At 41.1% G+C, this 27,746-nt stretch overlaps 1 protein-coding gene across 14 annotated transcripts in view; it reads left to right on the plus strand.

The window, feature by feature from the left end:
• The window catches only part of syt1a (synaptotagmin Ia), a 204,509-nt gene that overhangs the window by 8,664 nt on the left and 168,099 nt on the right, over positions 1-27,746 (plus strand). For 5 of the 14 annotated variants that reach the window (XM_042403755.1, XM_042403764.1, XM_042403767.1 and 2 more), the window contains one exon: positions 9,080-9,141. The exons of 6 other annotated variants lie outside the window; for them this stretch is intronic. The gene's annotated coding sequence lies outside the window, so the exon portion shown is untranslated. Of the gene's footprint in view, positions 1-9,059; positions 9,142-27,746 lie in introns of all 14 variants that reach the window. 3 more of the 14 variants (XM_042403757.1, XM_042403758.1, XM_042403763.1) reach the window with 1 other exon arrangement.

Here is a 27,746-nt window from a genome sequence, read left to right on the forward strand (position 1 = left end):
ATCAATCAGTAAATCAGCTTGTGGCAATAATAAGGAATCAGGTCTTTGCATGATCAGTGTATCCACTAGTCTGTTTGTTGTAATCTTCTTTTCACTTGTCTTTCTCTCTTCAGCTGTTCAGATCAAAGAGCCATTGATACTGAGTTAATGGACCCAGCAGAGGTGCAGTGTTTTCAGTCAGATTTGCAGAAATGTATCATGTGCTCTGCCATAAAGTACAAAAAGTTACCATTAAGGTTTAGATTTGTCATGATCTCTGATACTGACAGTGAAAACAAAAGCAACCCAACTTCTCAATTAAAAATGTTAGAGTATAAGTAATTAAGTCATTGATTGAAATATATAGATTTTATTGTCATCATATACCAAGAATATACACTGACATAGTAAACACATGCCTGCAGTTGCATTGATCTTACCAAACTACTTATATTTACTGTAAATTTATACTTATGTTCCTTAAAAAATATTTTGAGCAACATTTATGGTTGCAACTGTTGATTGTTTTGATGATCAATTAATCTGCAGATTATTTTCCTAATTAATAGATTATTAATTTGGACCATAAACCAAATGAACAGTCCAAAACCGAAAATATATTAAGATTTGCTATCACACATGTGATACACAAGACATAAGTCTTATTTTCAGGTGATTATACACTAATTAAAACATACTTATGAATATTATATCCTATCTGCTAGATGCCACTAAATTCTCTGCACCTTTAAAGATGTCTTGTGTAGCATTTTATACACATTTCCACCTCTTCACATCTCTTTTTTTTATTTTATTTTATTTTTTTTATTGGTGATACTGTTGACAAGACATAGTGGAAAGGAAAAAAAAAAAAAAAGACAAATCAAGCAAATAGACAAACAAACAAAAATAATGACAAACAACAGCAATGACAACATCATATTACAATGAAAACCTCTTCACATCTTTAACTTAAAGTAAATTCTATGGATTTGAACAATGTTAGCAATGCAACACGCGTAGAGACAGACCACACGGGTCCAGCAGAGTTGGAAAGAAGATATTAGCTTTCCTCAGCAGGTGGACTGAAAATGTTTTAGAAGATAAACTGTAAGACCTTCTAACAAAGATACACTTTTTTTTTCTTTATGCATTGAAAATAACCTTGTTGATATGAGATTGCATCTTTCTAAGACTTAAGGACCACCTTTTTTCATCTTAAACATGTCATATGATATCCACGCTATGTGCTTTGATTTATTTCATGTACGGTTGTGATTTGTTGCCCTTGGGTGAGCAGTGTAAAGATCTCTTGTATAATAGGTCATTCGGCATGGGATTGAACCACAATGCTGCGTATCAGTGAATCCAATGGCCAGGTTATATATTACCTTCAAGGCACTATATGTAGAGTTGACTGTCCTGTCACTGGGAGGCAGACAGGCAGCCATCTTGGCTCCTATAAGAAAACGATGCGCTCTCAGGCAGACATGCTAGCCCCATTTATCAAGCACCTGAAAATGAATGGGCTGACAGACAGGTCGATGTATGATCATACGATCACATGTGTTATCATGTGTTGATGTGGAGGTGTTGGTGCATGGCTGGCCCAAACATCTCTGGGGCAAGTTGGGCGATAAGCCTGGTAGGAGGCCTGGATGGACTGATAAGAGGAAGTGGCTCACCTCCTACTCAGATGACCCCTGAGAGGATGAGGGTTGCTGTGGTGAAGGAGGAAGTGAAGGACATTTCCTTAAAGGTGGTTGTGTTGAGCTGAATTCTTTGTAACCTATTTTATATTCTTTATAAGTTCACAATCAGATCTGACGAGTTTAAGATTTGCAGACTTATAAATCACCTCAGTACTTTTATCTTTAAAATAAATCAAAATTCCTCAATGACTAAGTATGAACGACTGCATGTCACAAACTATAGCCTTGATACCTGCTGCCCTGTGTTTACGTGACAGGCTAGATGTTATCGCGGCTTCCCATTTAGTCAGCGATGCGCTCAGTGTATTTAGAAAATTACCTCACCATGTCTCAGCTTTAAGCTAATCTCCTCAACTCAATTTTACCATAACAATAGAAACCATTAGCAGGCTCAGTGGTGGGAAAACATGACAGGATTTTATCCCCCTCATGCTTTCTGGATTAGTTAAGTGCCAAAACTGCTGTCTTAGTCAGTTTATGAACATTATATGACTTCATATGTTTATTCCTGACCTAAAATTAGGTTGTTTTTGCCCATAACAATTATAGAGTTTTGCCCAGTACCAATGAAGTTGTCATACAGAATTCTTGAAAAACAGGTTCCTCTGAGGCTTTCTCACTTTTTGTCTCTCAGAAAGAGATTTCCAGTGTGTCTACAATAGGGCTGGGTGATATGGACAAAACGTCACAATATATTTGACCGAATACCTCGATATTGATATTGCAACAACATTGTAGGGATGACTATTGGTGCTTTCACAATCAGTAATGTGGATATAATGACTAAGTGGGTAAAGGCAGATAATAGAACAGCTAGAACAGTCTGCTAAGTTCAGAAACAGAAAAGACAACACTTACGATATCCAAAATCTAAGACGATATCTAATCTCATATCACGATATTGATAAATTATTAAATATATATTGCCCAGCCCTAGTCTACAAACAATACAAAGCAGGTGGAGATGGGGGAGGAAAAAGCGGAGGAGGTCGGAGGAGTTGTGAAGGAGTGGATTAGCAAGTCAACAAAGCCGCGTTGCGTTGCAGCTTCATTGACCTATTGGGTAGCAGAGGCCACTTTGACTGTGGAAGCAGAGAAAAGAGGAAGAATTCCCGCTTGGGCTACCGCCAAGCCACATCTGGCTGCCTTCAAAAATCAACCAGATGAGCCTAATTTACTGGGAAATAAGTAACTGATGACCTCTGACAGTAATTGTTCAAGAGGAGAAGTGAAGAATGGAGAAGACAGTAAGAAGCACCTTTTGTTCGTTTCCCTTTTCACCTCAAATTATTGCAATCACTTAATCAAAGACTCCAAACTGCTTTACAGAATCAAAGACCCGACTATGAATCATCGGCTTTCAGTATTCTGCCATTTTTCAAACAAACTGATTTATGTCTGCAAATGTAAAAGTTCGAATGTAATTAACTTCAGAGGAGCTGGTTCCACATCACGGAGTGTTTTGGACGAACGCTATTGATCTCTCTTGCTTCTCTGTGATTGAGAGTCACAGAAAGAGCGACTGAAAATGTTACATAAGAAATTCTTGTTATTCAATATTGAATCTGAGCCCAGCGGTCCCCTAATTGCCGTCTTTTTCCTCGAATATGTGGTTGGAGGATTTAAGTGATGGCAGGGTATAGGTAAAATCAATATAAGAAGATTAGTCCGTCCAACAGCATACAAAACATTACTTAGAGCTGTTTACTCGCTTTACAGATCTGGGAAATTGGCAGACATGTCTGAGAGACTTTAAGCTCTTAATTTGAATTTCAACAGGCCTATTACCCAGAATGCCTTATCAAAAAAGTCCATTGATTATGTCCAGTTTTAGCCATGTCACTCCATCACAAAGGATGAATTCAAATTAAATATTGACTGTAACATTCTTTTTCTTTTGTCCATTCAAATCTGCTTATACTTTTTTAATTTTCTCATTCCTTTACCATGTGACTCATCCTGCTGATTTATTATTCACTATCACTATCATGTGACATTTTCTTCAGAGTATGACTGGTCAGTGATCTTTCAGACAAGCGGTTGTCCATTTGCTGACTGGCAGTAGTTTTCTCCAACCCTGATGGGCAACTACGTCTTTTCTTTGCAATGACATTTTGAGATGTGTAATTTTGCGTCTCGTGTCCTGTCACCTCCGCTTGTCACCCATCTGGTCTGTTCGTCTCTGCTCCTGAGCATCATTATCGGCGGCGGGTCTAGTCTTGTCATCTGGCCATTAACGGTCAGGCGAGCTGACAGCGGCCCACCACTTACCCATCAGGCTCTTCCTTACATACAGATGTGTGATATAGGGGGAAGGGGCAACTTTAAGGTTGATTGTCATGCGTTACCGCCTGGGTTTCCACCATCTGGTAATTACTGTTTTTTACTGGGAAAATCTGTTGAGGTCTGACATATTTAAATCTTTCCGGTCATAATATCTGGTAATAGCGCTCTGTGGTTATGGCTTCAATTTCTCAATGGTCTGTGAAGTCCTCATCAGGGACTTCAGCAAAATCGGTCCCGAGTGGGCCAAACCGGCCGAGGTAGCCTGCTTGATCCCCGTCTCCAGCGTGCCAGCAGAGAGAGGATTCTCTCCTCAGAACTGAATCAAAACAGCGCAGTGAAGTCGCCTCGGGGAGGACGAGGTCTCAAGGCTCATGCGCATTTCGCACGTTGTGGAGAGACACTTGGCACCTTTGATTTTAAGTCAGCAGCTACACTCTTCACTGCTGTGAAAAAAGCAGTGAAGAAGAAGAAGTAAAATGATATGAGCCAGCAATAGATTATGGTTATTTTTTCATTTGCTTTCAAAGAGTTTTTATTTTATCTGAGAAGAGGCCTGTAAGGAAAGGAAATTATTTGATTTCAAGTCAGCAGCAGCACACCGTAATTAAAATGTTATGAGCCAGATAGGCCTACATGTATTTTTTTTGTTTTTTTGCAAATAGTATTTATTCTGTTTTATTTCATCTGAGAATATGTAGGTAAAGTAAAGCTGAAAAATTCTTTTTGTGTTTACGTGTTGCCCCAACGAACGTAGGCTAGCGTAATATTATAAAGCTACATGCCTTGATGATGTCATTCTTTATATAGCCTGCCTGTCAATTGTTTTTAAGCTCGATAAACATAGATAACATTTGACCGGAGTTTCTCCCATTTGATCCGAGACATTGAAATCTTCCAGGACATGTGAACCGCCACCAGTTTTTTTTTTTTTTTTCTAACGGAAACCCTAGTTACCACGTGCACACAATCCTCTATCCTCCCCTCAGGTGATGAGTGTGAGTGGGTGAGTTAGTGAGGGGAAGATGGGGGAAGGTGGATGTGGGGATGACACAGTGGGCGCATGAGTGTCACATCATCCATCAGTCTGTCACAGGCTGTCGCCCGCCTTCTCCCTGAGATGCTGTCGATCTGTAAACAAGAGAGAAACACCAGGCTTCCTGAGGCGCCATGCGTAGACAGTGAGTGCAGGGCAAGCCTCTCCCTCTATGAACCACATGGCCAGAGAGCTGATTTGACCAAAGCGGGTTTTGATCCACACGGCCGGATGTGTCTCAAGCATGAAAACAATCAACGGCCTTGTGAGGGAGTAATGTCGACTGGGAGAAACTGACAGCAGGAGTGTTTTCGCTTTGGTACGTTGAAAAGAGCAGTTTGATTGGTTTATTAGATTAAATAATTAGGATGGATATCTCCAGATGGTTTTTAGTACTTTACTTATTAGCCTGGGTACTTAAAGGACCAGTGTGTAGGATTTAGTGGCATCTAGTGGTGAGGTTGCAGACTGCAACCAACTCATAACCCCTCCCCTCACTCTCCCCTTTTAAGCGTGTAGGAAAACCTGCGGTGTACACGAAACTTGCAAAAAATGCAAAAAACACAAAAGGCCCTCTCTAGAGCAAGTGTGTGGTTTGTCTGTTTTGGGCTACTGTAGAAACATGGCGGTGAAACATGGCGGCCTCTGTGGAAGAGGACCCGCTTCCTATGTAGATATAAAGGGCTCATTCTCATTCTAACGAAAATACAACAACAAATCTTATTTTCAGGTGATTATACACTAATGAAAATATGAATATTATATTCCATTTCTGCCAGTTGATCCCCCTAAATCTTACACACTGGTCCTTTAAAGTTGCTAGTTATTTAGTCTTTTGAATGGCATTTACAGTAAGGGCGACAATTTGTTTTTTTTCCCCCCAAGTTATTATTATTGATGTTGAAGTGATCACACTGACAAGATGGATTCTATTGATTGGCACCTATGTTGTAACGGCTACAAGATCCCTGGTGTCTATGAAGAAATTGGCTGCCGGTGGCCACATTCAAAACCAGCCCGACACCCTTTCATCACTCACCGAGCCAAGCAGCGATCAGTTATCTGCTGTACGTTGGGAGATGGGGTGGGGGGGACTTGCTCAGTTCTTTATTGCCCCTCTAATTATTTTCCTCATCACATGATTAATATTGTCACTTTGATTTTGCACTGAGTCCAGTAGATGAGAGACTCTGTGACAGAGGACACTGGTTTTACAGAGAGGGGTTGGTGATATTTGCCTCCCCCGTCATTTCTGGGACTTGGAGACACCTCTGTCCTCAAGGATGGGAGCTCTCTGAGCCGGGCTGCTGGAGTCTGGCCTGCCGCCTGTCTGCTGGGGACTGCTGACTGGGACAAGGCCAGGGCCACGACTCAGGCCAAGCTATTTCTGAACAGGACCGGGGAGGATACAGCTGGTGTTCCTGCTGTGACAGGGTCACTGTGCCAGTGGAGCCCCTCCAGAACCAATAAGCTCTCCCTTATCAAGACAAACGGCCATTAAGGGCAGTAATCACTTTACAACCCATAGCCAGAGCCTTGGCTGGGGACACGCAAGGACAAAAGGTTTTACTTTGGCAGGGTTAGACTGATATTCTGAGCCTTTTGTTAAAAGTAAACATTGCTCCACCAAAACAAGCTACTACTCATATGGAAAGGATTTCAGTGCAATCAAAATTACATCTTTGCACTTTGATTTTAACTGTTATCCAACCTGATAATCACATTAACATGAGCATTAAAGCAGAGTCTATGAATAGCGGTGCATGTATTGGCTTTAAAAACCATAACGTTTTCAAGTCCAGGCCCAAAATATGCTCACACTGAAAATGTTTTGTTACTATAAATGGCCTATTGATTATTGGATTCTTGTAATAAAAACCAAAGCTCGCTGGAGAGGAGGCTGACCTTTAAGTGCTGGATAAAAAGAGATCACCACAGGGTGCTACAGTAGGTGACTCACCAGTAGAAACAGTCAGACTGTCTTTTCTTGGTTTTTGGAGGAGTTTTCAGCAGACTGATTGCATAAAAACAATGACATGACAAGGAAGGAATATATCAGATCATATATCATCTTAATGAACAGAAATGTGTATTCAGTGTTGTCCTTTCTTTTAAACCCAAGACAAGAATGTATAGAAGCATCACTTTTATCTCTCCCAGTGGTTATCCAGGCCTGGAGTTAGTATTAAATATTAGTTGTGAAAACTGAATTTGTACTTTTACGTCTACTTTTAATTTGTAGCCAGTGATCGTTCACAACTGATGCACTGAAATGATGCTTTGGCGCTGAGCTCTGGGATGTGTAGATATGATTAACAATGCAACATGTAGCCTACAGGCTGAATATTTGAACAGAGTTTAAGTTCAACTGCATAATATTATGTTAACATGTTCGTATTCTATATGAATATATTACCATATATTATTTAGCTATTAAAATACTACAAGATAACATTATTGAACCAAGTGACAATCTCTTACACCTCACTTTCTAATAAATTGAACATGCATATATAAACAGAAAATCCTCAGAATGCCTGGTAACATTTTAAATTAAGTGGATTTTTTTCTGATTAGTGATTAAAATACATTGTCGTGTTGCTTCTGGAGCCTCATAGCGCCTCCGGAGCAACACCTCATGTTGACTTCCCAGTGTTTTATGGGAAAGCATAAGACAAAAAGCTCTATTCATTCTCCTGCCCGAGTTTCTGTCTGACCTTTGAGTGCAGCTGGGCACCGTTTTTATTCATGCCACGCAGCCAAAAGAAAACCTTGTTTGCTACCTGAGGCAGCAAAAAAAGAAAAAGGCGTTATCAGCCCCTTTCCATATTCATGAAATCCTGTGTCACATGATCACTTTGCTGGCATATTTCAGCAGCTTCATTTCCTCCTTTGAATTTGAAGCGTTAATATAAGACTGAGAGGTTTTTTTTTACATGATGATTTAAAAACATCCCAGATGCACAACTGAGGCATACAGCATCAGTCTTGTTAAATTACAGAGCTGAATTTACGTCAGTGAATTTCTAAATAATTGAAGTTAATATATCTAATTCATTGCTGCTGCAGATTTCATTGTACTGTATGTTTTTTCTCGCTTAAACAGAAAAAAATGACTATGCTCTGTGCCGAGGACACACATCTTAAAATCGTGTTTTAAAATATCAATCTCTGTACAACTTCTTCGTCGGTTTTGAGGTCAGCGTGACAACATATTCAATCACTCTAATGAAAGATTGTCCTTGCAGGTGTTTGTGTGGCTTTTCTATTGACAGGCTCAGCCTTCCTCTAGGGAAATCATCTTCCCTTCATGGACAAGTTCTTGAAAGATTGTGTGTGTGTGTGTGTGTGTGTTCATGTGCAAGTGCAGGTCATGGCTTACTATGAACTTATATACACACATAGACGTGTTCCCATGGATCCCAAGACCCTCAGGGAGGGGATTTTTTTGAAGCGTCCTTGTAGGTGACTGTTGCCCACAGGGGCTAAAGAACACAGACGGGGCATGTTAATATGTGTTGAAAGGGTCATCTTAGGTTACACAGCGTTGCCCACCATCCTCGTCGTCTCCCCACTACCCAGCCAATCACAGCCAAGGACTCAGTGATGCAGTGCCCCTCTTACTGGAGGGATTCCTAGGAACTGCCGCGTGACGATGCTGGGCTTAAACAACCCAGAGTCTCTCCTGTTTCTTTCACACCTCCTCCTCCTCCTCCTCCTCCTCCTCCTCCTCCCTCCGTTCTCTGCCCCTGAGTTTCTTTCTCCCAGCCTCGCACGAGGTGTATCTGCCGCGTGTATTTGAACGGGAGATGATCTAGCGCCATCCCACATTGCTCACACAAGACTGGCTATATAGACGGCAGACAGAGTCATCACCCAGCCCTCTTTCTCTCCTCCTCCCTCTCTCCTCCGAACCAGGCTCCACCTCTCACTTTCCCTCCTTCTCTCTCTCCCTTTCTCTCTCTCTCTCTCTCTCTCTCCCAGCCTTACACACACAACACACATACTCACTATCTCTCTCTCTCTCTCTCCCTCTCTCTCTCTCCGAGACTCCCTTCTCCTACTCCAGATGAGCGCGCCTCCTCATCAGGGCGAGCAGATTTGGAGCTGAAGGTGTGCTGTTGTCACCAGGTAAGAGCGCACATTTCCTCTTCGGGCTACTCCAGAAGTTATGAAGGAATGGTTTTGGTTTGCGAGTGTGTTGTTGCCGTGGAGGAGTGGATGTGTGTTGTGTTGGTGTCTAGGTGACATAATCAGGAAGGGTGGGTGCTTCGAGGGAGCCACAGGGGAAGTACACTTTGCTACAACTCCCAACCCCTCGCTGTGACACCGTTTTTTGGCGCCTTTCTTTCCCCCATGTGCAGCAAAAAAAAACAGCTTTTTGTGCTCGCTGTGAAACTGCTTTAGGTACGGGGTGGAGCGCAGCTGGCGATAGTAGATCAGCTGCAACATATAGAGCATGTCTCTGGTTGCGAGGGGAGACCACGGTGTTGGATGTGTGGGCGGATGGAGAGATGAGGAGAGGAGGGGAGGGGAGGGGAATGGAGACGGAAGACGAGCAGCTGCTTTCATCCCATGGAAGCTAATCCCTCCATTTGTTCACCTCTCTCCATCAGATAAAATGGGCTGGCTGTGGCTCTGGTGCCCTGTCTCTTTTTTTTTTTTTTTTTTTTTTGTTTGTTTCCACTCTCCATCCTTCAATTGTGATGGGTTTATCTTGGGCAGGGAGAAAAGAGGCAAGCTATTGATTCGGAAATGAGCTGTAATGCCATCTGAAAAGGGAACAAGACATCCCTCTCTGTCTGTGACTTTTTCCTCCTGCATGCTTTTTGTTCCTGACTGTACCTTTTTTTTTGGTGATAATGTATTATACAAACTCTCCAATCATAATGAATCCCTGCACATAGTTTTCAATCTTTTAAGCTCATGAGTCCATACAGTGAGCAGATATGTTTGAAAGCCCACTCGAGTTCTATATGTTACCCAATATCTCTGCTATTGTTGTGATTGGTAGAGCAGGCTTATCACTTCCCGCAGGTTTGCTGATAGAGCGCCGATTGGCTACCGCACAGCGCGCATGGAATGGATGGCTCCTGGCTCTCTGCAAACATGTCAAGCATATCCGTGGTGATTGTCGCGTGGCTTCGCTGACAAATAAGGCATTGTTAAAAGACAGGCGGCCTATCACCTCTCGGCTGCTCCCGGATTACCTAATATCTCAGGAGGCAGGATCATCCAATGCAACAGGATAGGAAGAAAAAGGGAGGGGAGGAGGGAGGGAGGGTGGGTTGCTCAGGTGTAGCGGTTTAGCCTAGCGCTCAGAATACATTAGCCAGGAAGCTCCCGTGTGTCAAAACTGTTACCAGGTGACAGAGAGAGTGTGAAGCAAGGCGGCACTCAATGCTCCCCCCCCCACCCAATGACCCTTCAGCTCATTTCCCAAGACAGAGCTTATGTTTACATACTCTCTGGGAGCTTCTGCAGATGCTCCATTTCATAAGCACTAACTGAATCAGACAGGCTGAGGCTGTGTCTGGACTGATGGATGCACTGTTAACTATTGGCTGCTAATGGCTTTTTGAAACACCTTGAGGGGATTTTTCATGTTCTCGGGGTCCTGAACGAGTGTAAGCGTCACCCGGGACTTTTTGTGAAGCGGTGTAATTTGAGTTCGGGTGACAATGAAGCTCAACGCGGTATTTTCTTATCTTATTTACACCAAACCAGACAGCGCGAGGGCAGATGTTGACTCCCAAGTGGCCACTCAGCAAGTCGCCGGAGGTGTCGTCATGTTTTATCAGGCTTGTTAAAGAGCTATTAACGAGAACTACAGGCCCAAAGTCCCGAGCCTGATGTCCGAGCGTCGCTAACCTTTCGTTTGGGCCAAGTTATCTTGAGTGAACTTTTCAAAAAGCCAAAGGCCGTCAAGATAAAAGGGCATCTGCCAGGACTACTTTGCGTTTAGCCGAAGCCTCTTATTTACAGTATGATCAGTTTATTATAAGATGGAGGAAAATGAGGAGAAAGAAAGCAGAGGCAGAATCACAGAAAGAGCAACGTAAAGAAAACAAGGCTGGTGTTTATTTCCGCTCCGGATAGCAATACAAAAAGAAGGATATTAATAGCATCTCTCTTATGATATGACCTTGTGTGGCCATTTGGTAGTGGGTGCCTGTCCAAACACATATCCCTGACACCAGAGATACTGACTATCTCTGGTGATGGATGCCTCAGGACGAGTTGTCCTACTCTTCTTGCTGGGATTGTTCTCCGTGTCCAAGTGCCTCACCATCATCATCATCATCATCCTTATCCTTTTATCATCATCATTCTATCATCATCATCATTGGTAGTATAGAAAAGTGCAAGGAATAATAGTGTGGTGATGGATTACAGGATTATCATTCTTAAGAAGGTCAGTTGCAGTATTAAATAATGAGGTCTTTTTGGATGTGATTATTGATTGATTATTAATTGCATTCCAGTCCAGTTACCATCATGATACACTGACTGAACACAAAAGATAAGAATACAAGCCCTAACTTACTGTATCAGTTTAACGTATGCAATCCAGCTGACCTTGAATCAGCTTGAGTCAATCATAAGAGATCAAGTCATTAAAAATTTAAACTGCATGTATTCAGTTGGGAAAGAGGGAAGAAGATATTTGTCACAAAAAAAAATAAGATTGACACAAGAGGTTCATATTAGGTTCATCTGCATCATTCCTCAAATGTTTCACACCTTTTATCATTAAATACGAATTCAAGCTGATAGACCTGCACAGTGTTTTGATTTCTCCAAATAAACATGGCCGCACGCAGTTTTCTATTAACTGTGTTTGTTGTCTTCATGGAAATGAAATATCGAACTCCGCCCGTCAGCGAGATGGTGTGACACCGCTGAGAGAGATGATCTTTTACAAGGTTGTTTTGCAAATTAACCAGCCTTCAGTGCATGTACTGTACAGTAAACATAGACTTATTATTTAATTAGCCTTGAATCTCACCTCAAGCATGCTTGTAAATCGTCTTTTCCATTCATGGACAAAGCTTCGAGTGAAAGTTAAGTCAAGTTCATTTAAATCAGTTTTGTTTCTCCATATAAATTACTTTTAATTTCACGCTCAGAATGATCAATGTAAGTCAATTACACAAACTAAATTAAAGAAAGCTAAACTGATTTATCTGAATTGATTTTCAAGACAAGCATATCATTTTTATCCTGGACTTTTTCTATCACACTGCTCAGTTCTGGCTAAAATCAGTTTTCACCTCAGTTTGACATTTCATCAGCGCACTGAATTCATCACTTCTCAAATTTGTCTTTTTTGCAGAGAACACCCTAAAATCTGTCATGTGTTCAGTAAAAATGCACTAATTGGAGAGAGAGCTCCCCGTAGTTGACATTGCTGGGCTAACTGGTATCAGCGTCATCTTAAAGGCCTAACGCTGATAGGCTAATTAGCTCGGTCTAAGTCCTGATTTGGAGCTCGGTGTTTGACAGGGTGTATAGAACTCAGGACTGCTTGATCTCCGTAGACCCACCGAGATAAGACTCAGATTACATGATCAATCCACACATGTGCTCACAAACACACACCTTCAACTGGCACACACCTTCAACAGAGACACATACATATCCTTATAAAATAACGACATTAAAGTAGGTTTTATCATTCTGTGCTTCATAAGGGCGAAACTTTAATAGTATGAGAAGGTGAAAAATCATAATTTGAGACATTTTTATAGAAATAAGCATCTGTTTGCTTAGAAAGTGTCATTAATATGAGTGCTGACAGCAACCAAGGCTAAACTTGCAAAGAAAAGGAGGGCTGTGACCATGAACTTCAATAGAAAGTCCAGGAAAAAACACTTTTTGATAACTGGGAAGCGCTGTGCAGAAACATCAAGGTAAAAATCATTTGGCACCAAAGACAGCTACTGAATTTAAAAACACACATGACCCCCTTCAATTGTCAGCTAATTCCATCAGGCAGCTTATTTGACTGTGTACATCACATGGTGTAAAGCTGCTGAATTTAACAGAGCATGAGGAAGACCTCTCCTCACAATAGAACAAGCTCAAAGGGTGTTCTCATTTGTGAGGAAGAACCGAATCATTGTTCAGTTTGCGACAAAAGCCCATTCTTCCAGCTGTATGTCACTGCATTTAAATTCATATTTATCAGCCGCGACACGGTCAAAACAATGGGCGTTAAGTCGCAGCGAGTCGGAAAGGATCAACCAATCAAAGGAGCAGCTTGAACAATGTCTAATGAAGCCTATAAAAAAACAAGGCTACGTCGGATACCTCTGTCAACAACAGTCTGCATAATTAAATGCACTAAGTGAATGACTTTAAGTGAATTCATGTTACAATGACTTCATTCAGGTTTGTCTTCCCAAGGAAAATCGTTACAAAAAATGTTTTTTTACAGGATATACATACATTTGGAGAATCCATCTCTTTATGTATATCCACCACCACCTTATAACCTGCCTAGCCTGCTGTTATAAATGTACAGTAGTCCGTACAAAGTGTATTTCAGGAGGTTTTATTTCATGGCTTTGTCATGACTGTCTGTCAGAGAGATTTTAATTTACAGAAGATATCTTGGCTGTACACATATATCGATGGTGGCGGAGGGGAGGTGTTTCATTGTGATAGGTGAGAACGAGAAAATGATTTTACGGCAAAACTTACTTCCAGTCTGAGAGCTGTAATTTTAAAATCCCCTTTAGGAGGAAATTGCTTTTGCCCTCCTACAATTTTTTAATATCCTGATTCATACTTAGCGCTGGTAAAACGCATCATCTACCCGTAGCATTTCTCCAACCGCTGCCCGAAGGTGCTTTATGGGGAAGTTATTAGAGATTAATACCATCTGGGTGTGTGGGACTGCTGAGGGACGCAAGCCTTGCCCCGTGTGCTCCATGTCTGTCCTCCTGAGCCCCCCAGCCTCCCCTCTACACAGTTGGCGAAACATCCCCTTTGCCCAACGAAAGAGCGGATTAATTATTACTGAAGAAGGGCATGTGGTATAAAAAAGAGGCCCTGGAGGATATTTTCAATGTTTCATGAATGTAATAAGGTGCCTTAAAAGAAAAAAGAAGGCCATTCTTCTCTTCCTGTGCTAACCTGAAACGCTCATGCACGTCCATCCAGCCCTAAAGACACATGGGATCCCATGATGCACCTGCATGACATGTTAGTATCAAGGCAGTGACTTTGTAGTTTTGAAAATGGAGGAGGAAGTGCCACCTTATCTCCAGGGTAATGTCACTAATAACCTAATCAAGTGCTGTGTTTTGTGTAATTGTCTTTTTGGCTCATATTGTTCAGGTTTTTGTCTGAAATTATTAGATCAGAGTTGCTCCACTATGGTTTCCCTGTAGATTTAGCCACTCTGTATTGACAGTGTCAACATGGAGATGAGCCTAGAATCCAAATTACTACTATCCATTCTTCAGTCTATCCTCCATTCTTGAGTTTGTAAGAGTTAACATCTGTCATATTGGGTGAAATGAAATTGAATGCCCTGAAAATCTGGACCAAATGCATCACTTTAAACAAAATAACACATTCCCAACTCAAGTACTGCACAGTCTTATGTAAGGCAGAAAAGGCTAATTGTGTTTTTACAGCTCGTACAAGCTCTTAATTCCCCAGAGCCTCCGTCGGGTGTCCTGAGAATATGTTAACATGACGAGGGGAAACAGAGCAAACTATGTCCAAGTAAGTTGCCTGTTGGCTCCGCTTCAGTTCAGTCGCTGCTTCTGGGCGCCCTTGGAGGATGCATGAGTCATAAAGCAACACAACACCCAGCAGTGTGTGCAAGATACACTGGCATGATGGGATAAAAAAAAAAAAAAAAAAGCAATTAAAGTCAGTGTCGTCGTCCCCCCCCCCCCCCCCCCCCCCCCCCACACCGCCCTGTCCATGACACAAATGACCTTGGTGGATTTTAAAAAGTGTCACAGTTATTTCAACATGTGTTGGAAAGCATTAATAGTCGTCACAGATATACAACTTATTACCCCTATTTCCCTGTCAACTGAGTCCGTGTTTGACTAGAGACAGCAGCATGCCCAAGTGAGTCACATTGCCGTATTGTTTCGCTACCAATCAAGGTCACTGCATGCTTATTAAATTCACTGTGGATGGATTAAACAGAATAAATGCACAGGCACATAATCACCGTTACAGCCTTAATATTTTCAAGTGACTCTACTGTGAAGATGATTTCATTCTTCTCTCTAATACAACAAGGCAAGAGGGGTCATTAGCTGTTGAACCAGTGTGTCTCTGTTTCCCTGTTAGACAGGAACCCCCCTCCTACGGTGTGGCTCAGCCCTGCTGTGGGAAAGAGATTGCGAGGGAACGCCGAGTGATAAGGGAAAGGCATTCCTCCCTTTCAGCTCACCGTTTCTCATCTCCGGCCCCGACGATTCTCCATTACTTTTTAGTCGAACGGCATGTGTGCCCTACGTTGCCGACCACTGAGATTTGCCTCTGATGCAAACATCCTTGTTTGTCGCCATGGCAACCAAGTCTCCTGCCTGCTGTAGGTTGTCATGCCAGCCGCCTCCCCCATGCTCTTCCTCACCCATTAGCGCTGTACTGTAGATGACACGTGCGAGCGCTGTACATCGTTCTACATGATCCCGTATCCTTATCACCATAAGCCGCTCTCATTACGTTGCCTGTCCCTACTCCTTCTCGAGGTGGTCCCCTTTTTTTTAGCAGCTGCATAGCACTACACCCTCAGCTACAGGAATATTTTCACTTGAGAGAACTGCCAACCAGCGCAGCCAGAGTCAATTGCTGGAATAATGGCACAACCAGCGAAAGCCCACAGCTCAAAAGATGGAGAGATATAACAGCAAGTGGCCTCAATTTCCACTCCTCTCGTTCACTCTCCCATCCTTTCATCCTTGGAAAAAAAAACCCAGAATATTCTGACACATTTGGGGCTCCCTTGAAGGATGATGCAAATGTGGAGGCATATAGGTCCATGCTGTTCAGAGTTCATTCTCAGAGCCAAGCTTCTTGGGGGGGCAGACAGCGGCCTTTCTTCCAAAACATGTCCACCCAGTCAGACGAAAAAACACTCATTACCACAGCGCCACAGGGCCAACCCGGCCCACTTGGGGATAATAACTAGGCATCTGCTTAAATTTGATATAATGCTGGTGTACTGGGTAGTCTGGGGTCTGCGATAGTGGCAGAAATTATTGTGCTCTCTTAAGCTGTTTGACTCCTGCACTTTGCTGCTTAAGCTGAAGCATTTGAAACAACCCTGCTCCGTTATTCACAACAGAGGGTTTAATGGTGTCTTTACAATGAAACCTCAGGGTAAACTTCACTGTATTCTGAGAGGATGATTACCCTTATTTACTTCTCTGTAGAGAACCAAGAACTAAGACTATCATGATAATGAGTGACTTTTCCCTCTCTGTTTGATAGGATGGGCTTGAGGCTTGAGGAGCCATTTTGCTGCTGGTGAAATTTCAGAGATTACATTTGCTGTTCCTTATCTCCTAAATTAACTCATTACCTTGACATCCTGCTTTCCCTCCCTGGGAACAGATTGGCCTTGAATTTATAATGAAACATGGCTGTCCCCTCACGTCCCATATGCACTGCGAGAGATTCAGTGCAAGCCTTTAACTCTGTTCTGTTCATTGCCCTGTTCTTGTCATTGATTTTGACTCCACACAGTCAGATGAATAACCTTGAGGAGGGGGGGGCCAAAATGAGAAAGAATGGAAGATGAGAGCTTGAGCAAAAATAGAATACCTCCTATGTCTGTCCGTGACTTCTCTGAATGAAATTCTATCAAACCGGCAGTGTGATTTTTAGTTTCTTAGCGTGGCGCCAAAATCGGCAAAAAATAGTCCTGGTTCCTTACAAGAATTTTATTGATTATTGGAGTATGTGTTTGTTGTTGCTGTGTGCACCTGTAAAGTGGAAGGAGTATGTGAAGGTAATTCAGTGCGATTTGCCAAAAAAAATGTTGTCTCTTGGACATACTTGCTGCAATAGGGGCCTGGAAGTCAAGCTGTCACACAACATATTGAACCTCTATCTGCTGTAGCATCTCAAAATAGCTTTAGAAATATAGCACAATGTACAAAACGCTTTCCATGAAGTCGACCACGGTTACTCTTTAAATTGGGTTCAATCAGACCAACTAGGCAAAACATTTCAGTCCTGTCAATCACATCCTTTCCTTGAAGCTTACACTAATTGCATATGCAAATTGCCTAAGATTATGAGTTTGTAACCGCTGTAGGGTTTGGTGATTGCGAGTTGCGATAATGATAGATTTCCTCACATTCATTTTTTAAACGTTGTTAATGAAGAGGCAAGCCACTTACAAATGTGGATTATGCATGCATTGTGCATTGCAAAACAAACTCTTGTAGGCTGCTGCCATTAACAAAAAGTATTCCAATTAAAAGTCGAATCAGTGGAGGTATTTTTCTCATGCACAAGTACCAGACTGAATATTATTCAACCTTCATACTGCCAAACCACAAAAACATCAAGATCTGTGGATTATCCAAGTAACTGGCACATTGTTTCTGGAAAAACATGTTAATGATGGGTTTTTCAAATGTTATTTTTTTGATGCTTTGAGCAGCACAAACAAATACAGTGGGGAAATGTATTTGTGTGGGACTTGGGGGATCTGACCCTTTAAAGTCTATGGATCTCTGTTGCTCTTGCCACTCTTTGATATCTTAGGATTTTTTTCACTTTGGTGACCAGTGTACTTTTTTTTTTGGAGGACAAAGAGACGGATGCAGATACCACAGATGCTAGTAGGAAACCTTTTGGTTATTTATACTTAATGCCAGTGGGGTTGTGAGAAGATTAAAGAATTACCGAAACCACGGAAAACCAAAAACAGGGGTACAACAACAGCAGAGTTTGCAGGGGAGTGGCGACAAAGGCAGCTGAAGGAAAAAATGAGCCATGTGATCAGTGCTGAAGGTGCAGAGATCCTCTAACAAGCTCAGCAAGCTGACTTACTTTGAAAAGAGCTGACAACAACATGTTAGCACTGAGATGGCGACAAAGAGCTATGAACAAGAAAAGCAAAACATTCTGCAGGACGTCATTGGATATTTTTATGCTAATACCAACAATTATACCCCATTTACACCTTGTATTAAAATGTGATCTGTATCTGACTATGGTGTAACGCATGTTAATGCAAAGTGTAAAAGCATGCAGAAAGCATTGGGATCCGAATGTGATCGGATCACCCAACCTTCATAGAGGTGTTCAGGTTCGCATTGTGATCCAATTTCAGCCAGGTGTAAATGTAATCTGTACCATGTTCTTAAAAAAAAAAAAAAATCATCCCAACAAGTTGAAAGGTCACCTAAATGATGATTCCTGCTATCTTAAGTAAGCTCCACAAAAGCCACAACTAGTATCAGTAGTTAAGAAGTCTTCCCTTGCAAAAAGTGATTTAGAAATTAAATGATTTGGATGTCGTTCATGACATTCAGCCAGCAAGACTATTCGCACTGCAGTCCAGCATCAATGAAGCACTATTTTTCTACATTTGTGTCCACTTTTGTTGTACAAACATGCCGTGAAGTGTCCCTGCAGGAAGGTTACAGTGGCCTCTACTGTGTACTTACAGCCATTGATGTACTCGAAAATATGGTTATTTTATGACCTCTGAGGATCTCGCTTCTTTGAGGACGTTGTCCTTCTTTATTTTGTTCCGCTGTGTAACATAATGAGCCATTTTCTGGCAACAGCACAACACCCCTTGGCTCTTCAGAAAAGGTGCTGAACCTATTCAAAGGCAGCAGGAAGGGCAACTTCAATGTCAGAGCATCACACCAGCACACACAAACATCCTCGCCGTGCTCAGCCCTGCAGCACCCCTGGACCTGCTCACAGATTATGAGAAGCTTCAATCAATAACTCCGGAGCCCATCCTTCCACTCTGGCTGACCAACCCCACTAAGAGCCCCCGTGGGGCCTGTGCACCAGACAAGTACAGACAGATATCCCTGGTACTGGCTTCAGACCTGTTACTTCCATGTGTAGTTTTATGAAGTCATAAACACAACTGCATGGCAAGATGTGAGCAAACTGAACCTGCCTTTTTTTCTTCTTATGATCAACCTGGGGACTTATTGCTATGCAGATTTGGGAGGAGTGGGTGCAGTGAGGCATCACAGCCACTAGATACTGCTGCAACCTGAAATCTGGCAGCTCCTTTGGCAAATCAGATATGATGTTTGGTGGCCACTGAGAGCCAAGGCAGTGTTGCGTAACAGACTCTTGCAACAACACCTTCATTTGTTCATATGTAAATACCCAAGAATCAGGCAGTCATAGCTCAGAGATTCAGAGATTAAAGAAAAAACAAATTCATAAGTACTTCAGCACTACGGATTTTTATTTTTATTTTGTTTTTAATGAAAGGGGAATAAAGAGCTGGCATGCACATTATCAGCACTAACTGAATACCTCACTATTTAGTTTTTGAATAATATGTGAGCCACCGAGCGGCATAAACTGCATCACCGTTGACACATTCATTTCTGCTAAAAGACAAGACCTGTTAACATCTCTTAATTGGCCTCAGTTCCACATTGGTGCACATGGAATTCAATTTTGCTAGCACAAATTGCGTTACAATTTCAAAAAGCAAAATTGAGATACTGTACTCTGATCAGCAATCCACTCCTGACTAGTCAACTGGTAAAAAAAAATTAATTAGAAATGTTAAGAATCTTATTTGGAGAAGCTTCAAATTCCAGAAACATGTCTCAGGCTGTTGAGTTACTGTTTGGTTTAATTGCCTGCAATACATTTTGTCCTGTCAGTCGCTCAGTGTTGCTGTTTGAGCTGTTTGCTTTGTTCCAAGGAAAATATATCCTCTGCGGACAGAGAACACCCTCTTTTCTGGCATCCTTATTGCAAATCACCAGTTGCTGATTGACCCTGTATCTCTGAGGTGTGTCAGTAAATGATGTTGTCCCTCTGTGTTGTCTCTGTGTACAGTAAACACAGTTACTGACTCATGACTCCATCTCAAGCTTTGGGGTCACTACATTCTAACTGGCTCTCTGTTTACCCTCCGTCTTCCTTCTTTCTCCTGCGCTCCTCTCTGTTATCTCTCCCCTTCTTGTTCTGTCCATCAGTCTTTCTCTGCATACAAATATAATTAGCTTCAGTGGGAAAACAGACATAGTTTCTCTCATTCTTTGAATTTGCAGGATTGCTCCAAACCATCATTCCCTGGAGCACAATATAATTTTCTTAATACCTCTGTTAAAATTGTTCCACAGAGACAAAATTATAGTATCTTGTGTTGACCTGTGTTAACATAACTGACAGATTTATTGAATGTGACCCAGATTCTTTAACAGACTCAGGATCATCAGGAGTTCTGCACAATTACCGAAGAGTCAGTGAATTATGTTAATACTTCTGTCTGATTCTTGTGTTTCATGGGTGGCAAATCCTTAAGCCCACTTTATCTTGTAGTGCTTTTTAAAACAGGATTTGTTGTTGTTCAGAGGCTTAAAGGGGCAGCGGCTCCAGTAATCTGATACAGCCAGTGAACTAGTCTTTTAAATGTTAAATCGATATACGCTTGGTCTTGGTGGTGTGCCAGGATGGTGATCCAAATGACTCCTTCCCTGTTGATAAAAATAACCTGATACTCCTTTTGTCGGGTGTCGCTGTGATTTTTTTTTCCAACTTCAACCTTGTTGGAACTGCGCTTCTTTCTCACTTCCTCTTAGGTTGACCTCCACAGGCCTGGAGACGCCGACTGTCAGTCAGAGGCAGTGTGTTTGTGTAGCGAGTATGTGGTTTGTTGGGATGATGTGGGATGATGTTACCAGATATAAACAGCCTCGCAGACACTGTGTCCAAACTTTTGGCTGGTACTGTACGTGCAGACTGGTGACAAATTAAAGGAGGAAAAAAAAAAAAGAATAAATGAGTGGAGAAACATAATGAATGCAAATGCTTCTATACAAGGCACAAGGGGTCACTTAATGGTTTAATGAGTATGAAAATGATGTGAATCATAAGCTGTGGGCTGACATGTTGGACAGCTCCCTCCACCACCACCAAAACACTAAATGAGGAATATCTTTTGGAAGAATGGTGTTTGTCTCTCCTGTACAGTTAGAGAGACTTAGAGAATCTATCTATGCCAATATGCACTAAAGCTGTTCTGGCGGCTCGTGAGGGCCTGTCATCTTATTAAGACATTTTTACTTTTGATTTCCCACCTGTAGATGCCTCCATGTGACGTAAAAACAATCTGTGAAATTTGCAGTGTTTTTTTTAATATTAAAAAACATGAATAATGCAAAGAGTTGTTTCAAAAATGGATTTTAAAAATACCATTTACATTGGAATTGAAGCACTGTACTTAGGCAATTATTTTTTTTACTTAGTTAGAGGGACTGGTGCCATTACCAGCAGCTCATTTGTTTTTCTAGACTACAGTGTTTACTCTACTACTTAACAGTAGAGCTGATACTCGAGTAGTTGAGTATTTGATTAGCTGAAAGATAGAAAAATAATTAGAAAGTTATCTTTCAAGAAAAAATGTCAAAAAATTCCCTGGTTCCAGCTAAATTGGAAGGATTTTCTGAGCTATTCCTTTTTTTTCTTTTTTTACTTATAATAAACTGAATATCTTTGGGTTTTGACCCATTGGTCAGACAACAGAAGCATTTTGATGACATCACCGTGGGCTCTAGGAAATTCTGATGGGCCCTTTTCACAATTTTCTTTCATTTTATAGAGAAAAGATAATTGGCAGATGAATCAATAATGAACTTAATTGTTAGTTTCAGCCCTACACTATATCAGCATTCTCTTGCAGCAGGAAATACAACAGTTTTACCTGCGTGAGGACATAAAATATAAGTTGAAAAATCTCTGTATATGTCCTTGAAAAAAAAAAAAGTTGTGCTGTTTATCAAATAAGAAACAGATCTTCTATCATGCTCACCAAGTGCAAGTCACTCTGCAGCAGAGCAGATGTTAAATGCCTGAATAACCACAAAGGTAGGAGCAGAGTCAAATTCAGCACCACAGCCTGCGGGACAGCTCCCTTCCTCACCCGGGGCAGCAGTCAGCAGTCAAGGCCGAGCCTCATCGCAGCAGCAGACTTCTCCGAAACTTTCTCATTAACTTGTGTAATGAGTTGAGTGTATAGATGCAGCGAGTCCCAGACCCCTCTGTCCCCAGGGTGGCTCCTTCTGTCCCACCATCAGTCAGGGAGTCAGTGTGTCAGATGTTTTATTCAACACAGCTGCGTGTATTTTTGGCACCTGGCTGCTTCATCAGAAAGGGAGGAGGAGGAGAGTGAGTGTGTTGTGGGTCTCCAGAATGGGGTCATGATTGCTTCATGTTTCCAAACCTGCCGGACCACTCGCAGGCTAACATCAAACAACCAGAACACCTGTTTCCAGACAGCGTTCCTCGTTCAGCCTCTGCTCAGATGAAAGGAGCATAAAGTTTTAGACCAGGTTGAAATTGCACCAAGATCAAAGGCACAGTGTTGTTTAAATGGTGGAACAGAATGGTTTTCAATTGATGAATGGTTTGAGGTCTGTGTGTGATACTAGGTTTATTTCCAAGTAATACGTCTTGGCTTGTGGTTCTGGGGACATCCAAAGCACATCATAAGCAGATGTGAGAGCGTGATCTGTGTCGCGAGTGACACAAGATGTCTACAGTGTGTAGGAAACAGTTGATGACAGGATATTACGTACACTGACTTAAATTTCCTCTAGATGGATGATGTCTCAGCTTTTAGTGACCATTTTTTCAGTGTTAGTGTCAATTTTTTTTTTATTGAGCTAATAAATTGTACTCATCTCAGTTCAGATATTGAGTTCTTTGTCTGAGAAACCCGTTTTGGTCTTTTGTCATGAGCAGATCCTAAGAATGGGTATCAGGGCTGATTTAGGGCATATTTAAATCAGTGTCGGCTAAAATAAACCCAATCAAATCTTGATCCTTTACTGTGTTTTTTCCACCTCAGCCTGCTTATGTTGCAACACTGCTCTCCTTTATGACAGTGTTAGCATTTCACTGCATATATGAGTCAAAATTATACTGTTTATAATGTCAGAAACCTTTTTAGGCTCTAATCACTGATGCATCTCTGTTTCTTGCATCATAAATACATATTAGACTACCACAAGATCAAAAAGATGCAAAGGTCCCATGTATTTCAACTTCTATAACTGTCTGTGTAGTAATATCTTTGGGAAACAGAATGCTGTCCATTGAATATACTGTAATACTTCCCTTAAATACAGTTCAATAATCTTTTAGCTCAAGGATGACTTAAGTGCAACACACACTGGAGGTGTCATATCATTTGATAAGAATCAATTGACACCTGAAGCACACACCGGATGCACCACACAGACGTAATCAAGTGGTATGTGCTGATCCTGGAGTTACTATGATAAAACTGATGCTTTTCTGGAGAGTGGGGGAAATGAGACGGTAATAAGTGAATATCTTCTCAACTTCTCTACCATAAACGGTTTTGCAGGTTTATGGTAGAGAACAATGGATGCAAGTGTTTTGATATGTGTCATACGCCTCTGGTGTGTGTGTTCTTTATAAAAACTGTCCATGCATATTCTACTGCATATGGTATTTCTAGATATAACGTGCTCAAATGTTTTTTAACTGGCGAAGCAGGCCAGTCTCAAAGCCCCATGGCCCAGTGTTGAATTCTAAGGCCACAGAAATGTCAAAATTTCCATGTTGTCACACACACAGAAAGACAGACACTGGCTGAATTTGAGGGCCATGTGTTTGAAGTGTGTCCCTCCAGAGAAATATGGCCGTCGCACTAAGTTTCATTGTGTTTTTCACTGTGAAGATATCAGCAGAGTGACATGAAGCCACCAAGGATAATATACATACTGGATTACCACACCACAGGTGGATATCTCCAGCCTTACTAAAAACACAAAATGAAAGGATTGCTAAATTTGACAACAAACAAAACAAACACTTGAATAATTGAGTGTGTGTGTGTTTGCATAAAAGTATATGTTCATCCTGCATATAGATATGATTAGCATTTATATGCCTCCCCATGCAAAACCATATCTAAACCATTACTAAGGTACTGCTCATAGAGGGTATTAAGAGGCCGGTTCATGTAGATGAATATGACTCGCTGTAACCACAAAGGATGAATTACACCTTTCAATAAAACGACACCCTGCTGTTTGAAAATTAATTAAATTTCTAAAACAGAATGCAATGAAGAGACCGAATAGAGCTGCTCAAAGAAATGCTCTTTGTTCCCTTAAATTTAATTGTGGTTGAGTGATTCTACAACAGGCCCACAGATTAAACTCATAAAATCCCCCCAAAAAAACACAAGATCAAGAGCTTTTGTCGAAACAATGATGAGTTCTTTTGAGAGTGTTAGAGGATTTGGAAATTGAGCAAAGACAACACACCATGAAATGCCATTGCATCAGGCAAGCAACGGCCAAAACATAAAATGTCCTGTCCTCCTTTAATTCACCGTAAAATGACCCCCCCTCCCTTATAGTCTCCACCGAGGTTTGCAGCCATGGTTCCGCAAATATTCATTAGGCATAAATACAAAATCAGAGTGATTCACTGGCATCAGACACCTTATGCCCCATCAATTTGAATGCATGGCATATTCTTAATTCATTCAGTTGCAGTAATGGGATTGCACCACTGTTGTAGTGGCAACCTTCAATAACTGCAACTGCAATAATGGACTGGACCCCTTTTATCCTCGGCATGCCTTCCACCTACATCAATGGTAATGATTTCTCCTTCATCAAAGTGTGGAAATACTGTATCTGGGCTGTGCAGTTTCCACTTTACATTCATTAAGTCTGCCTTTAACAACCAAAGATCTTCTTTGTATTCCTGTCTAGCATATTTCTGAGTATTAGGAAGAGTGAGCTGTGTGAGATGCATCCAAATAGAGCTGAAGATGATGCAAGGTTGTATTTTGAGTTGAATCTTTGTTGCACAATTCAATTAGTACATAAAAGGAAAAATCTGTCCTGACATACTTTTCAGATACCATTTTCTAAATGATCAGGACTTATTTTTATAACTAACTAGTTTTACTTTCTGTGTATTTACATGCTTCTCCTCAACCTGCTTTGCCTTAGTTCCCTTCACCGTTCCCTCTCATTGGCAGCATGTTAAACCTCCCTCTAAGCGAAGTTAATCCCTTTGGTCCACCAGGTTTCATTTTGCCTCGAGGAGTCTATCTCAGCACAACCTTTGGGATGCACTCTGCACACACACATGGCCCAGTCCTTGCAGTCATGTGCTTCCCAGTTCACCATTTTTGTCTGCATTAATGTTCCTGGAAGGTTTTTTTTTAAAGGTCTTCCTAAGGTTTCTAAGTAACACCCCATTACCCAGCAAAGTGATCTTAATGGATGTAGATCATTCCAGTTTGGATATATTGTTCCCAGAACATTCATGAAACATTACATGGTCTGTGAACCTATCAAGAATGTTCCTCAAGATTTCACTTAGTTATTCTCAGAATCACAAGGGACCACTGAACTACTTTTTTTGCACTGCACTTAATTGAAGTAGGGCTAAATAATTATGAATAAAACCCAACATTATAAAGTAAAGCCAGAACAATATATTGGAAGGCCAATATATGGGCAGGTTTATCGGTATCAGCTGATACAGTAAGTAACAAAAAATTCCCTTATATTATTTTAAAAATAAAATTTAAATGTTTAAAATGTTTGTTCATGTTATATGTTTCTGGGTTTTTTTTAAAAAAAGAAAAAAATGGACAATATATCAATATTTTTAAACTCCCAAATATCAATATTGATATCTGTATCCAAAGTCCAGTATCAGTCAGGCTTTAATAAAAAGTAATGTTAATAGAATAACTGTTAATCCAACTAAAAAGTTGGACTGGTCTTTTCATCCATCATACTGTATCAGTTTTTCTCTATAGTCATGTATCTGTGACTATCTGTTTATCTTGTCTGTATCATTTTGGGTGTTTTCAACTGTTACCACAACCACCTTTTAAAGTTTCATTCAGTTATCTGTTATTCACCTTTTTGGTGATCATAAACATGTTTGCTAACCTATTACAGGCATCAGTGCTTTCGTAATCCTTCAGGAATTCTCCATAAATGATAGGAGTGTGGACCAGATGTACAGTAGGTATCAGGAAAAAGGACAAATTTGGCAGGTTGTTGACAGACTCACTGAAGTGGGACAGCAGTTCATGAGTGAGGGAATGATTTTTGTTGTGTTCCTCCTCACTGCCTGGAGGAAGGACCACAGTATTGTGAATTTGGGCCCAAAGATGGTGCTTAACACTAAAGCATACTGGTACCCCATGGAAAATGTGCTGGTGATATCCATACGCAACAACCCAAACCCAAAATGTAGGGTAAAAGGGCCAGCAATGACTTCTTAAACATAAAATCAAGAATCTTATTTGAAAATCTTGAATAAAAGTCTCATAATACAATCAAATATCAATATCTTAATGGGTCCGATAATGACTGCATAGAGATAAATTTGATTTGTTAGCTTGTCAGCACCATTACGCCTCAGTTGTCAGAGAAATGGAGGTGCTGCCAAAGAGGGGGGGGGGGGGGGGGGAGCAAGGGGAAGGAACGGAAGACGGAGTGTTCATGAGCAGCCAGTGATGAATTACATGGCGGAGAGTTTGATTAGCTTTTTATCTGCTCACGGGACTCTCGGGGATGAACGGAGATTGATGGGCTGCAGAGAGCTGACACGGTGTTGTTTATTTGGACGCTGCATACTTGGCTGGAGTGCAGCGTGCCACAGAAAGATGAGCAGTAAAGGCTGCCCTCTCGACACACGTTTAACAGCCTTCTCCTCTTTACTAGACTATTATGAGTAATTTTAAGCAAGCTGTAACACCATTAAATGCCAACGTAACGGGCACTTTTTTTCCTCAGTCAGTGGGAATCGCCTTATCTTCTACATATGTGCCCTTAGCTAATTCCAGTTTGCTGACCCGGAGAGGGCATGGCAGCATCTTAGTGATGTAGATCCATGATGTTATAATCCCCGAATCGATACAGGAGAACAATATCGATCTTCTGCATTTAGTACCACCACGTACAAGTGTTATCTTTGCTGCCATGAAGGGAAGCACTCAAACTATACCATAGATTTTCTTTAAGGTTCAAAGTCACCTTGAGGAATACTGTAACATATAGTTAATGTGTAACGAGATAACTGAAAGCAGGTTATGCAGTTGTATACTGCACACTGTGCTATAGGGAGAATGAACACCTAAAGTTTATTTACCGTGTTCCAGAAATAACTCCTGAGATAATCACACATGAATAACAGGAAAGAGAATCTTGGCTAAGAAATCCCTTTGGAATTGAAAACTCGCTGTACATTAATAATTAATAAGTCTTTATATTATTCTGATAGAAGTCCTGAAGTCCTCTAGAACCTTAATCTTAAACACACAGTGAAAGTTAAAGGATAGATATAAATGACTTGGTTGAAGTACATGAATGGCTTATAATCTACCTTTTTTAAAACATACATGGCTCACACATAGACATTTCCAGGTGAAGTCGTTCAAAAAAGTAAATGAAACATGAGAAAACACACTTAAATTTGTATTTCTAAGATTATACAACTCATATGTTAAAGTTTTAGAT

Source organism: Thunnus maccoyii, chromosome 23 (genome assembly GCF_910596095.1).
Source record: "Thunnus maccoyii chromosome 23, fThuMac1.1, whole genome shotgun sequence".
In the NCBI taxonomy this organism is placed as follows: Eukaryota; Metazoa; Chordata; class Actinopteri; order Scombriformes; family Scombridae; genus Thunnus; species Thunnus maccoyii.